The sequence below is a fragment of the Cricetulus griseus genome (assembly GCF_003668045.3).
Source record: "Cricetulus griseus strain 17A/GY chromosome 1 unlocalized genomic scaffold, alternate assembly CriGri-PICRH-1.0 chr1_0, whole genome shotgun sequence".
Lineage (NCBI taxonomy): Eukaryota > Metazoa > Chordata > Mammalia > Rodentia > Cricetidae > Cricetulus > Cricetulus griseus.
Window position 1 is genome coordinate 144649779 of NW_023276806.1, and position 10985 is coordinate 144660763.

The 10985-nt window shown below is 40.6% G+C and overlaps 1 pseudogene; it reads right to left on the reverse strand.

The window, feature by feature from the left end:
- Positions 1–5411: 5411 nt before the first annotated feature.
- On the reverse strand, positions 5412–9825 carry LOC107979262 (annotated as a pseudogene).
- Positions 9826–10985: the final 1160 nt, after the last annotated feature.

Here is a 10985-nt window from a genome sequence, read left to right on the forward strand (position 1 = left end):
TGTGAATATTTTATAATCACGATATCTGGTATGTGACCCCTGTGAAAGAGTGGTTCATCCCTAAAGGGGTCATGGCCCACAGGTTGAGAACCACTGCTCCAGAGTATTCTGTTTGGCATAAGAACCAGGAATACAGACAAGGTTTTGCCCAATACCCAGTCATCTGATCCAAGTGGGACAACCCAGCAGGACTTCTAGCTTGGCTATGCTACTGTAGAGATGAAACAGTAACTCCATAGGGTTAGTTTTGTTTGTATTGTGTATCTTTATTTTTTTGTATAACTGCAATTGTGTAAGTTCTTTAGGCTTTATTTAGGTAATTATCTACCTAAATCTGTCTTTCTTTTACAAGTAGGCATTTAATAAACATATACTGAGTTTAGCCAAATTATAGTGACATTTGTTACTGGCACTTGAACCATTCAGATAGCTTGATTTCCAGGATCAGTACCATTTGTCTGATTCGTTAAAACCACAAACACAACCCTTAGGCTCAGTTGTTGCTCACTAACTCTGAATTAGTTGCATCAGCAAAACAGCTATTGTTTTTGTGGTAATTTGATGAGTTATTCTCCCAAGTAGTTCAAATAGTTACCAGAGGTCATAAATTTAGCAGTTCCCCTTTCATTTCCTAGAGTTATAGAAATTAAATTACTTAATCATTCTAACCAACTTTTGAATTCTGCATATTTTTTCAGGTAATAAGTCAACCCTTAACTATTATGTGGCTTTTATTATATACATGCGATTTATCGGCTTAATGTAGAAATTTGTACCTAATTGCTGACATTTGTAGGAAGAGACTAATTTCTAAAGTGTGGATCTCTATTTTCTTCAAGTTGTGCATGCATGTGTGTCTTCTGTTGGATGTCTGGCAGTTTTTGTCCATTGGAATATTGGATCAGAACCAAGATCCCTTCCTACCTGTATCCTTACACTTAGGAAACTCACTTTTCCCCATGTGTAGAGCTTAGTAGTTCCCCATGTTTTGGTCTCTCATTCTGTATTGTACAGTTGAGGCTCCTGTAGGCTCTTTTCATTGTGTCTGTGGGCTCATCACTCAGGAATGACCTAGAGGTGCATATTATCAAATCTCATGTAACTTTACATCCTGAGGAAATGTATGCAAGGTTAGAGATAACTGTTGGAGCTCCTACGTGTGAATGCTAGTAACATCAGAGTGACATTAATATCAGTCCTTGCTACTCGACCTGCTAGGTAGGGTTCCTTAGTTTGGCCACTTTTAAAGATTTCTTTACATGCTTTATATAGATGGATGTTTTGTCTGTATGTACATCTGCACACCAGAAGACGATATCAGATCTCACAGGACTACAGTTATAGATGGTGTGAGCCACCATGTGGGTGCTGGGAATTGAACTCAGGACCTCTGGAAGAAAAATTATCTTAGCCACTCAGCAATCTCTCCTGCCTGGTTCTGTCAGTGTTAAGGCCAAAATTGTAGGATTTCCTTTAAGGTCTCCATTTTATGATTTGGTTCTTTTTATGTCCTATCATTTTATACTAGCCACAGTGGCCACCTTGCTATTCTGAACAGGCCAAACTTTCCCCCACACTTGTCAATTAGTCCTCCGTCTGTATGTCTGTTTGCAAAGATGGTTTCTGTTACTACCATAGAGCCATAATGGATTTACAGGCCTCAAAAGAGGCTTTGTGGGTTGGAGGGAATCTGAGCTAACAGCACATGATTTATAGCCATGCCAGATAATTTTTACGTCTCATATTTTGAAACTGTAACTCCATGGATTATTATTCAGTATGAAACATTATGAGAATATAGTCATTAAGTTATACTGGCTACCTTACCAAGGGCTGTATCAAAGATATTTGCTTTCTTTTTTTTTCCCTCTTTATATAGAACCTGACCGTGTAGTCCAGATTGGCCTTGAACTTGAGATCCTCCTGCCTTAATGTCTCAAGTGATGAAAATAAGGAAGTGTATCACTGTGCTGTACTGGACCTGTTCATTCTTGACAACATTTGTTCTGTAGATCCTTTCTTGGAGGGATGGCCAGATATTGGAGGATATTCATACAACAGAGAAAGTAAAAGGCATGTGGCTACTTGCTCTTGAAAAGTATTACCTCAGCTCACTGGGGTGTTTGTGACAAAGCTAGTCTTAAGATGATTGATGAGATTGGCTTTAGATTCATGGAAGAAGAACTGCTGACTTGTTTTATTAAGCTAAAATAGAGTCCAGTATACAAACATTTCCTGTGAGTGAGGCACCCTGCCTTTGGATAGCTTGCTTCTGTTAGGAGTTTGAGGAACATGTACACTATCTCTGGTTTGGGAGTAATTGTCACTGGCTGTTTCCTAATATCTCCAGGCTTTCCCTCCCTTCTGACCTCATCAAACTTGGACTGATTCAAGGTGGACTGGCTCTTTCAGTGACCCCCTGAAAGGGGGTTGGTGACAGCAGGCACCAACTGTGAAATGCTTTCAATGTAAAGTCAACTTGTTGGTCAATAAATAGTTGAAACAAATGTCTAAGGGGAATTGGACAATTATACAGACACTAATGATTTCTCCAGTTAACGTGGATACTGTAAAATATTTGCAAACTCTACTGTGTGATCATCATGAATGACCTGCATATAGTTTGCTTCACTGCCATGCTGAAGAGTGATGACATCATTGGCTTTTGTGGATGGCTGCTTAGGGAGAGGGCTGGTGGACCACTTGATTCAGGGTCTTACCTGAGACAGTAATTTCAACCAAGCTCATGAGTTTTCCTTCACAGATTGCTGCAATAGGTTTCCAGAATAAAGTCCAAAATTGTAGGATTTCCTTTAAGGTCTCCATTTTATGATTTGGTTCTTTTTACGTCCTATCATTTTATACTAGCCACAGTGGCCACCTTGCTGTTCTGAACAGGCCAAACTTTCCATTTGCTCATGTACCATTTCGTGCCTCAGCAGAAAGGCTATAGCACTCTCCAAAGCTGTGTGAAGGAGCCCTCACTCCAAATGGAACCCTTCATGCTGCCACCCCTTGTCACTGGCACTGCAGTGCCTCCCTACTGGGAGCAGGCCAGTTAATTAGGTGGGTGGTAGGCACTACAGGTGCCAGAGTTTTTGTTGCTGGATTTTCTTTTAATTTTAAAAATTATTAAAATTTAAACAGTTAGTTGACATAACTGTGCATATTTTGGGAATTCTTACTTTTAAAAAATATTTGTACTTGTATTTTATATGTATTTGTGTTTGTCTGTCTATATACTAATGGGACATAATGAAAGTGATACCTAGAGGAAAGTTCATAGCAAGTACCTACAAGAAAAAATTGGAGCAATCTCCTGCCAATAACTTAACAGCACACCTGAAAGCTCTAGAGCAAAAAAGAAATCAAACTCAAAAGGAGTAGATGGCAGGAAACAGTGGGCTGAAATCAATAAAATAGAAACAAAAATAGATACAAAGATCAGTGAAACAAAGAGCTGGTTCTTTGAGAAAATCAGTAAGATTGACAAACCTTTAGGCAAATTAACTAAAAGGTAGAGATAATATCTAAATTAACAAAAGTCAAGACAAAGGGGGGACATAACAAGAGACTCCAAGGAAATCCAGACAGTCATAAGGGACATACTTAAAAAACCCATATGCCACCCAAATGGAAAAACCTGAAAAGAAATAGATAATGTTCTTGATATATACTACCTACCAAAGTTAAATCAAGATCAAATAAGCAATTTAAACAGAACTTTAACCCCTAATGAAATAGCAGTAATTAAACATTTGCATATCAAAAAGGGACCAGAACTACATGGTTTTGGTGTAGAGTTCTATCAGACTTTGAAAGAAAAATTACATTAATATTTTTGATTCACCTTGAATTGATTTTTTGTGCAGGGTGAGAGATGTGGATCTTGTTTATTTTTCCATACATAGATATCTAGTGTTCCTACCAGTTGTTAAAAACTTGTTTCTTCCCCTCCCCCCCAATATATGTTTGACACCTTTGTAAAAAATTAGATGGTCATAGCCATGTGGGCTTATTTTGAGTCCTTTATTATATTCCATTATTTTGAGGTAGTGTCATACTGTTTTCAATACTATGGCCTTGCAGTATAATTTAAGATTAGGAATTCTGACACCTCCATCTTGCTGCTTCTTGGACTTGCTTTGTTTATTTGGGTCCTTTGTGTTTCCATATGAATTTTAGGAGTCTATTTTTATAATTCTGTGGAAAATTTGATAGATTGCATTGAATCTATAGAATGCTTTTGGTAATAGAGTCATTTTCACAATGTTAATTTGGATAGCTTATGAACATGGATGTTGTTTCTGCCATCTAGGGTGTTTCTCAATTTTTTAAATTGTTTTCATTGTACTGACGTTTCCTCTCCTTCGTTAGGTATACTCCTAGGTACTTTTGTTAGACCCCTGGAAAACTCAGGTATCCGGGGTCCCAGGCCATGACTGCGGTCACCCCAATCACCAGGCGGATTCGAGAGCTTGATACAAACTGCATGAGGCTTTATTGTAATTTAACGAGCTAACCCCATGTTAGCTCGGGTCTTTCACCCACCCACCATGGCTAGCAAAGACAAGACCTAGGGCTTCCTAAGAGATCTTGCAGGGCAGCGTAAGGGGAGTGTCTAGGGGTACGCACAGGCTCACTATTGGTGTGCCTCCAGCCTTGGAGGACTTGCCCTGTGTTGATTGGTCAACTGGTTGTTATGGCCCATAGGCCCTCCCAGGGTGGTTGCTATGCTCTTTGTCATTGCTGTGCGCTTGTCCATAAAGTACACCCAGGGTCATAAAGCATAGTGCCACCAGCTAACTTCTGATTGGTTCCTTGTCACGAGGCAGGCATCTGACTGTCTAGTGTCTAGGACAAGGTCAGACAAGCACATGTTCGGCCGTTATGACTGCCGAAAGGGGAGCTGGTCCCTTCACTTTTAACTTGTTATTCTCTCTCTCTCCCTCTCCTTCCCTCCCCATCCTCTGTGATGTAAGTGTGTAGTGCATGACCCATTGCGGGGCTCAGAATACACCTGGTGTAGTTGGTATTCTCCTTCCACCTTTAGATGGGTTCCAGTCATTGCATACCAAACACCTTTATCTGTTGAGCCATCTTGCCATGCTCCCTACCCCCAAGACATTTTTTTAAGTGATTGAAAATGGGATATTCTACCTCCCTTTTTCTCAGAAAGTTCATTGTTGATGTATAGGAAAGCTAATGTTTTCAGGTCAGGTTGCTGGAGTGTCTCTTTCTACCCAGTTTTGACAGTGTGCCATATGTTTATTTGCTTCAGCTATTTAAGCCCTGTAACCTCCGTCTCAAGAATCCTACAGTCCTAGACCCACATTCTGCTACATGGCTCTTCCCAAAGGCTACTAAGGGCTGAAGAGGCTCTGGTGTCCTTTGCATTATGAGGGCAGTGTTCAGTATCTGCACTTTGTGAAGTAGTCCTTGGGAGACGCCATCAGGCCCCCAGCCTTTGCAGGCACCATGGTGCAGCCTATGACATCAACCTGCTTGTCTTCCATGGCCCAGATGATCTTGTTATTGTTGCCAGTGCCCAAATCAATCATGATGTACTTGTTCCTGAAGAAAAACATGACAGTACATGGATTGGGCAAGTCATGTTTTTGTTAAAGTCAGGCACTCCCGAAATATCCATGAGACAACTGCTAAATGTTTAACCTTTTCAACAATGCTGTATAGAGCCTCCTCCATTTTTATGCATGTGGGGTTCCCAGTAGCATTCAACAGGATGGTCAGCCACTGTGCTGGTGAGGGAGTATACAAGACATCTTAGGCCTGCACTGCCACCTGCAGAGAGCTGCCTCCTGTGAGTCCATGTGTCTGACTGTCTCAGTACCACAGGCACAGCAGGGCCTCTTGATATATGCACTGACCTCAGCTGTATTCTTTTGGTTTGGGTTTTTTGATTGTTTGTTTTTGTTTTTTCGAGATAAGCTTTCTCTGTATTGTTTTTTTGGAGCCTGTCCTGGAACTCGCTCTGTAGACCAGGCTGTCCTCAAACTCACAGAGATCAGCCTGCCTCTGCCTCCTGAGTGCTGGGATCAAAGACGTGCACCACCAACTCCTGGCTTGGTTTGGTTTTGAGTGATGTCCCCTGACATTTTTCACTGGCTAAATTTGTGGCCATCAGTGGGACTTTGCCAAGTTTAGCACACTTCTTGCATTCTGTGTTGCTGCTTGCTGAGGCAGCGGTGAGAAGGGGTTTCTCCTCAGGCTAGGTGTTTTTGGAGAACCTCTGCTTCCATGCCACAGTCTACCACAGCCAGTAAGGACAGTACTCCTGAAATCTCTCCACCTGTGGTGTATCCATCACCTGCTCACATCTCTGCAGCCCAAGTGTCTCTCTGATGACTATTCTTCAAGAGGGGATAGCATCTACCTGGCAATTACTGTTTACTATGTCCAGGCACAATCAACTTGATGTACCTGGTGCCAATTTGTGGCCATTCTTGAACTCATGGGAGATTAGATTTTCCAGGTTCCATCTCTCATTGTTTCTTTTATCTTCAGCTTTTACTCTCACTGCAATAGCCTTTAAAAAATGATTTTATCAGTCACAGAGACAGATTTTACCTGTTCTTCACCCTCAACGTCATAGAGTGTTTTGGTATGCATGTATATCATTTATCAAAGCCAGCTCTATGCCAGTTTGTTGGTTGAGAACTTGCTATCTACCCAGAACTCCACTCACCTAATAACAACTTTGAGATGGGTACTATTATTATTCACATTTTTGAGACAGGATAATAGTAGCTTGGGGCTTGAATAGAGCTCATAATGCAGCCCAAGCTGGCCTAGAGTTCATGGAAATCCTCCTGCCTCAGCTTTGTGAGTAGTTGGGATTAAAGGAATGACAATTATACCTGGCTTAATATCCACATTTTATAGACGTCCCAACTGTGGCTTTCAAAGAATTGACAGTCTTGTCAAAGGTCACCTAGGCAACAAATATAAAAGCGGGATCCAAACTATAACATTGTGATTCTAGAAGCACAAATTTAACAATTCCATGACAAATAGTATAGCATCACCTCATGTTTGTTTAAGCAACAATCCATTCTTCCTCCTGTTTTTGTTACTATAAATGCAATAGATTCACACTTCAAGTGATTCCATAATTCTATTCTCTGCACCAGAAGTCAAATGTGAGTCAGGCTTTGTGCTTAGATAAGAATCAGGGCTCCCTTGTTGTCACTTGGATGTGATGACTTGTGGCAGCACTCCTCGTGAGGTAGGTGCTTGTCTGTCTGTCTGACCCTGGGTGAAACCAAGGTGAGTGCTGGGAACTGGCCTGTATCAGTCCCATGCTACAGAGGCCATCTATTCCATACTGATGTCTTTGGGGCTGTGATCGGAATGGGCCAAACAGCCTTGGGTCCGACCCTTAGTTGGGGAGTGTGGATGAGGAAAAGCTAGGCTTTTCATTATGGACTAGACAGAGGCATCTTGTCATCTCAGATGGGCTCTCTGACCATACTGGAGATGCCTGGTTTATTCAAGCATCCTCTTAAATAGCTTTCCAAAAGTGGGCATACTGGTAGAAGACATCTATTATCATGTATAGAGCTGATTTCAAATATTTCCTTTAATCCTCAAGATAAACCTAGGGGGCATGTACACAAGCCCTCAGACATTCTACAAGGGCACACATCTCATTAGTCCCTTACTAATCCCCAGGCATGGTCCACCAGCCCCATGATGGGCCACCCCACGGGCCTAAGTCTATTGTTACACAAACTATGAACCATTCCTCACCTAGGCCAGAAAGACAGTGGGAGATCTGACCTCCTGGAATTGTGCTTGAGGCCTGTATCTAAAAAATCATAGTCGATATTTGGGCCCCCGACATGATGATTGTTTTTACAATGCCTTGAGACTGGGGGAAAAAAAAGATAAAATAAAAAGAACGAGGTCAGTAACCCAGCCCCCACCTCCATCCCAACCCCATGTGCCTGAAATGGAAAGTTCTTCCGAATTATCGTCGTATTTGTTTCGTACTTGGGGCTTCTTGGCATGTTCTCTTTTGAAGCTGGTGCTCTTGATGCTGAAAAAGATGCAAATTCCAATTTAAGGGAGTCACCCTTGTGTTTCTTCCTCCTTTTTTGTTTGAACATGCTGGGACCTGGGAAGGAGAAACCTTAATTCCAGGCTTTGGTCTCATGGGGATTTTGTCAACAAGCCATGTGTTTGAGGACCACCACAGAGCCAGTTCCTTCTGCTTTTGGATACAGTTTGGCTTCCTGGCAAGGGTGCCTTTGAAATGTCTTTTTGTTTTGCTTTTCAAACTTCTCTTTTGAAGTACAGGGGGTAAGTAAGCCAAACCCTCCCCTAAATGATTTGTATTGTCATTCATTGATTTTCTTTTCTCTGTGGATAAAAATAAAAATTAAAAGACTGTCCCACCTATTTCTGATGTTGGTGATTTGAAAAGCTTAGGCTTCCCCAAAGAGAGCAAGTGTATGTTCACTGGGACCACATGGAATTCTGATTTGCTAAAGGGATTATAGCTTGGTCTGAAGTCCTGGCAGGACTTGTTGACTGGGGTAGAAGGGTTGTGGAATTCTGTGGCAACAGCTGCTGTGTTTTCAAAGCTGTGAGAGCAATGTCACCTTTTGACCCCCCAAACCATCTCTCTGTCCCATTTGAGTTACAGAAGCCATTTAAAGAAGAAGAAAATGAGTGTGACTATCCAATGCAAGCAGCTCCACTACTTAGGCACTTTTAAAATTGAGAATTTTACTGTCTACCATAAAATATAGTGATGTAACTAGCCAAATACCTTTTTACATTTTGAAATCATCAACTCAACTTATAGCAGGGAATGTGGGATAAAATATCATGCTAGAACAAAGAAGCATTGCTGTCTCCATATTTTATATACTCGTATATCATCTAAAACACCAAAAGAAACTCATCTTGCATTTTGGATTTTAAAGTAGTGACAAAAAAATTATGTCAAAAACATATTCTGTCCACATGGTTGAGTAGCCATGTATACAGCATGTGGCTACCAGAATTATCTTTTCATAGTTCTGAGGGGACAGCCCAATAGTTATTGGCACACTAGTTTCTTTTTTAAAGAAACAACACCATTCTACTCTGCAGCATTTTTTTTTTTCCTTCTAAGAGGTAGAAAATGAATTTCTCAGTGACTGGCTCTGCAACAACCTATAATAAGCTTATTAGGAGCTTATGACTGAATGAACAAATGCAAGAAGTCACAATTCACTTAAAATGGGAAATTTAAAGGATGCAGTTGATTCCCATGATTTCAATAATTATGAAATACAATTTTATGGGTTTGGCAACTATGATGGTAAACTTGCTGCCAAGTTAATAGGGTTTAGAGCAACCTAGGAGACAAACCTCTGGTGTGTCCGTGAGGGCTTCTCCAGAAAGTTTTGACTACAGCTGCATGACATCCCCTTCATTTGAGAATATGGATGGAACTGTTCTATGGGCTGGGGTCCTAAACTGAACAGAAAAGAAAAAAATAAGTGCAGCACTCATCTCTCTCTCTCTTTCTGCTTCTTTTTTTTTTTTTTAAAAAAATTACTTTTAAATAGTGTTTGATATGATAATTTATCATTCCCCCTTTCCCTTTCCTCCCTCCAAATCCACCCTTGTTCTCTTTCAAGTTCATGGACTTTTTCTTTATTTCTTGTTGTGTGTGTATGTGTGGGTGAGGGGATGCCATGGGGCCAACAACATCACACTTTGCTACCATGTTGTGTTTGCTATGGTGGACTGTACTCCTGAACCATGAGCCAAACCAAACCTTTCTTTCCTCAAGTAGCTTTTCCTGTCCATTTTGCCACCACAACATGCAAATTAACTAACATAGCAACCTTTTAAGACTCTGGAAAAGGGGCTGGAGAGATGGCTCAGAGGTTAAGAGCACTGACTGCTCTTCCAGCGGTCCTGAGTTCAATTCCCAGCAACCACATGGTGGCTCACAACCATCCCTATGAGACCTTGTGTCCTCTTTGTTGTATATATAATAAATAAATAAAATCTTAAAAAAAAGACTCTGGATAAATACATAGATTCTCAAAAACTATGCCATTGATTCTGTTTGTAACAGAACAAATGGGCTATTTGACATGAATCTCCTAACAGCTCTGAGAGAAACATGAAAACATCAGTGCAGAATCTAATTTACTATAAATTTAAGTGCTATTATTTAGTTTTAAAAATATGCATAAGTATTCATGTCTGTATGTCTGTGGGTGGGTGTGTGCCTGTAAGTATACATTCCCCCTGAGAGGCTGCAGGCATCAGATCCTTCAGAGCTAGAGTTACAGATGACTGTGAGCTACCCAGCTGCTCGGAATGGAACTCAGGCCTTCTGTGAGAGCAGTACACGCTCTTAATTGCTGATCCATTGCTCTAGCCCTGAGTCTATTTGTATTTTGTTTGTCCATTTAGAATTGTTGTCACATTTACTTTTAATCCAGGTTTAAACTTCTAAGACTCTCAGTTCTAGATGGAAGTAGAATCCCCATCTACTAACTTTCCAAAGGAATGACCACTTTGAAATCAGGGCCAAACAAGAGAATCTAGCCCCTTCTGGATGTTTATCATTGGAGCACAGCTCTTAAGTATATTTTTATCTCTGTAGTGAACTAGAGAGGTGATATTATTTCTGACTTCAAAATGTGTTAATGATAAAATAGGGCTCACCGTAACTGCTTTGTAGAGCAAGCACACAATAATTTTATGGAGCAATGCATTTCTCATACCAGTATTGAATATAGTTGATATTTAATAACACATTATAAACAGATATTTACCAGTTAGTGTTGGAAAACATTAACTTTAAAAGGGCCTTGCAGATCTTGTTGATATATGAATCCTCCCATTTCTCTCTAATTATCATATTTCATAGCTTCACTCCCTCCTGCAATGCCCAGGCTAATTTAGAGTAGTTCAGATATTTAAATAGCTCTTTCAAGGTGTTGAAATTGCCT